Raw genomic sequence first — 4,557 nt, 5'->3', positions numbered from 1 at the left:
AAAAAAAAAAAAAAAAAACAAATACTGTATGATCTCTCCTGTGGAATCTAAAAGAAGTCAAACTCATAAAAGTAGATATTAGAATGGTTGTCACCAAGACTATACTTTTAGGGATCATTTCTATAGTTTGTTACTAGAGAAATTTCTCTGAGTGTGTAGAATGGTGGTCACCAGAGGTGAGGGGTCGGGAGGAGTGAGAGAGGGAAAGGGGAGTTATTGGTTGAAGAGTACAAAGTTTCAGTTAGACAAGAAGAATAAATTTTTTGCACAATAAATTTGAGATTTATTGCACAACAGGGTGACTCTAGCCAAAAATTATGTATTATATATTTTAAAATAGCTGAAAGAGTAAATTTCAAATGTCTCACCACAAAAAATGATAAGTAAAGGAGGTGATGGATATGTTAATAACTTGTTTAAGCATCTCACATTGTACACATATATCAAAAGATCACATTATACTTCACAATGGTATACAACTATGGTTTGTTGATAAAAAATAATATTAGTAAAAACTTTTTTTAAGAAAAAAGCATGTCTTCTTGGCAACAAGTAAAGACAATGTTTCCAGACGGAAAGCGGGAAGACCACACCAAATGATGCTGATAGGTAAGTTACATGGGGACTTGGGACATTGGACTGAGCCACGTGGAGGTCATTGGTAACCTTGACAGGGTAGTTTCTATGGAGCATGAAGATGAAAACACATAAGTCCGGTGGATTCGAGAGAGGATAGGAGAGGAGAAATTAGAGTCATCAAGAATAGACAACTCATTTGAGAAGTTTTATTGTAAAAATATACAGCAAAATAAGGTGATAATGGGAGAGTGTGGAATCAAAAAAATATTTTTTAAGGTAGGAGGTATTACAGCTTGCAAGTGTGATTACTGAAATGAGTCTAGAGAGAGGAAAATACTGATGATGGAAGACAGAGGAATCATTTGTTAGTGTGATGCCCTTGAATAGTGCAAAAGGGAAAGGACCTGCTTGTGGTAGTACCAAGACCAGCGTGGTTCCTCCTCAGATGAACACCAAATGAAATAGTTGGTTTGAATTTGGGGACCATGTTATACCCATAGCACAGTGTTTTATTTTTCTCATTACAGCTTTTTTGTTTGTTTTTTGTTGATTGTGTACAGTTGAGTTTGAGAAATTAAATGCACATCTCATGGTATCCACTGACCTTCTCTTTTTACTCAGCTGTTTATTCACCTTTCTAAGAGCCATGGTTCCAGATCCACACCCAGTGTTGCTCTCAGTGTTATCTTGCCCTCAGCAGCCTAAGTACATAGATGAGTGGAAATTAAGTACATGAAAACTTGACCATTTATGCCTCTGTTGGGTGACACTTAAGTAGGATAGACATTTATTAAAGGAAAAAAAGACTTGAATTTCCTAGGAGCAGGCAACATTTCTCCCATGTTTCACAAAATTTCACAAGTGAAAAGAATCATGCAAGATTTGGCCCTTGATTTCTTCTATCCCTTGAAAATGATTCAACATTTCTTTCTCATTTGCAAGGTAGATTTTTTTTTAATGTTTGAAATCTCAACATTCCAACAGCAGCGTCAAAGCACCAGGCTAGAGACCAGTGGAAAGACTGGGGCCTGTGCCGTAGGTGATGCTGCAGCCCACATTCTGCACTAGGCATCAGGACAGCTCCAGGGCTCACGCAGAGGTTATTATAGTCCTGCATATGGACCATGTGAATAGGAGTGCATAAGAAGTATTTCTTATTCCTTAGACTTTATGTACTTAAATGCTTTCATTCAAGAAATGAAGTTTCAGTTCCAGGCATTAAGTTAAGCATAGGAGCTACAAACTTAATAATTGATGGTCCTTCTTCCTCAAGAGCTAACTCAAGTCCAGTGTTGAAGAAAGGTAGTAAATTAGTAACCCCCATGGAAGCTGAGAAGAACCTGCAGAAGTCAAGTTCTGTCTAGAGTCAAGGATTGGGGTGGGCCAACGTAGATTTTAAGGGCCCTTTCAGGAATGTGGTGAAGTGGGTTTTTGACTACAAAATGTCCTGTCATCACCTGTGTGGATTTAGGAAGGCCACAGTCTCTAAGCATTCATTTCCTCATTTGCAAAATGGGAGTAATAGTAATAATGATAATTATGTTACAAGAAGATGTGCTAATAGATGAGATATTTATCAACTGCCCAGTACAGGGGCTTTGCAGGTTAATTCCATGCCCCTGTTTTTGTCCTTGTAGGTTTGAGTACTTTAACAATAAGTTGAAGGTAAATGTCTGCAGGTAAGACATGGAAAAATTAAGATAACCAGAGCTCAACTGTAAGTTAAAAGGCATGCCTTTGGCCCTTTTCGCAAGATGGCACCAAAGGCAAAGAAGGAAGCTCCTCCCCCTTCCAAAGCAGAAGCCAAAGCAAAGGCATCGAAGGCCAAGAAGGCAGTGCTAAAAGGCGTCCACAGTCACACAAAAAAGGAAGATCTGTACATCACCCACCTTCTGGTGGCCAAAGACACTGCAACTCCGGAAGCAGCCCAAATATCCTCGGAAGAGCCCACAGGAGAACGAAGCTTGATCACTATGTCATCATCAAGTTCCCCTACCACAACACACTTGTGTTCTTTGTGGATGTCAAAGCCAACAAGCACCAGACCAAACAGGCTGCGAAGAAGCTCTGTGACATTGATGTGGCCAAGGTCAACACCCTGATCAGGCCTGATGGAGAGAAGAGGGCATATGTTCGACTGGCTCCTGATTGCGATGCTTTGGATGTTGCCAACAAACTTGGGATCATCTAAACCAAGTCCAACTGGCTAATTCAAAATATATATATATCTTTTCACCTTAAAAAAAAAAAGGCATACCTTTGGAATCAGTTGAAGATTTATAATTAAGAAAAAGTTTCCACAAAATAACTCACTTACAGTCTTCACAAATGTCAAGGTCTTAAAAGACAAAGACTAAGGAACAGATTAAGGGTGACAGAGGAGATGTGATGATTAAATGCAACTTGTGATTCTAGATTGGATCCTGGACCTGAAAACATTTTCTCCATGTGCTGCAGAGGACAATATAGGGACAATTTGTAAAATTTTAATAAGGTTTGTTGATGTTGATAATTATGCAGTATTATGTAAGAGAATGTCCTTGTTTTCAGGAAATATATTAATACAAGCATCTAGGGGTAAAAGGTGACACGTCTGTAATTTAATCTCAAGAGGTTAAAAAAAGAATATGTATGTATGAGTATGTGTGTGTGTATACATGCACACACATACACAGAGTAGAGAAAGAGAAAATAATAATGCAAATGTGTAAAATTTTAACATTTGAATGTGGGTGAAGGGTATATGGGAATTCTTTGGACAATATTTACGATTTTTCCATAAGACTAAAATTATTTCTAAAGAAAATAAATTTTCCATTATAAAAGGCATAGTTAAAGACTTTTAAGTTATAATGATTCAGGGAATCGTACAGAGGGAAAAAAATATCTAAATTAGCAGCCAGGCTTTGGAATGGAAATGCATTAAAATGACCCAAGCTGGAGTCCTGGCGAGGCTTACAGAATTCTAGAAGGCCTAATTAGAAGTGATGAGACCTGAACTGAGAATACCTTGACACACTCTCATTAGCTCAGCATCATCAGTTCCTTCCTAAGGTACAGTTCAACAGGAGGGCACCATTTGTGTGGCTTCCGAGATGCCCTGAGGCACTGCATGGTGTGTCAGAGCTTCCTGTTTGAAAGCAAAGAAAAGGTAAAAGCGTAATTGTAGCAACAGAGCAGCAACAAAGCACACACATCTGATCCCACCTGTAAATAGCTGGTGTGGGGTGATGCCTTCCAGAAAATTACATACTGTGATTATCACCTCTTAAAATGTTTTTATTCATGTAAAGAAGTCTGTAAACCTTAACCAGGCTATTGTAATGTGCCATTTCAATGTCAGACTCACTCGCCTCCCCGTAATTCAATGTGCACATTCAATTCCTTGTTTCTGGATAATAAACATCACATAGAATATGGGAAATATACATATGTACAAAAATATGAATTAATAATCCTAATATATATTTATGTATAATGTCTAATTACATATTCATGGATAATACATTATATACAATAAATAAAATATAGTAAGCCCTTAGGAATCAATTAAAAGTTGCTAGAATTAATAAATGGCTCAATAAAAAGTACAAGTATAAAATTCACAAAAATATCAGTGGAATACTAGCAAGGCAACTCTCTAAGACAATCCCCTAAAAAAGCCTGTGAAAAATTTTTAGGAAGATCCTATTTTGATGGCTTCAAGGGGTGTATGTTTAAAACTTTCTATTTAAGAACATAAATTAATTAATTCCATTGATAAATACCAATAGACAATGAAATAACTAATCCTAGTGAGAAATGTACTATAAGTAAAAATACTTACTTCCCTGAATTAAGACATATAAAAGATACATTGTATACTGCTATATCAAAAAAGCTAAACATTGTAAAGATAGGATTTTTCTCAAATTAATATATAGACTTATTGTATTCTCAATAAGAAGGGCGGCTTGGAGGAAATAATCCTAAAATTCT

The 4,557-nt window shown here is 36.8% G+C and overlaps 1 pseudogene; it reads left to right on the top strand.

Moving 5' to 3' along the window:
• Positions 1 to 2,333: 2,333 nt before the first annotated feature.
• LOC105813264 lies at positions 2,334 to 2,770 on the top strand (annotated as a pseudogene).
• Positions 2,771 to 4,557: the final 1,787 nt, after the last annotated feature.

The sequence above is a fragment of the Propithecus coquereli genome, unplaced genomic scaffold (assembly GCF_000956105.1).
Source record: "Propithecus coquereli isolate 6110/MARCELLA unplaced genomic scaffold, Pcoq_1.0 Scaffold277, whole genome shotgun sequence".
Taxonomy (NCBI): Eukaryota; Metazoa; Chordata; class Mammalia; order Primates; family Indriidae; genus Propithecus; species Propithecus coquereli.
Note: the sequence above shows the minus strand (reverse complement) of the source record. Positions and strands in the feature narration are given on the sequence as shown.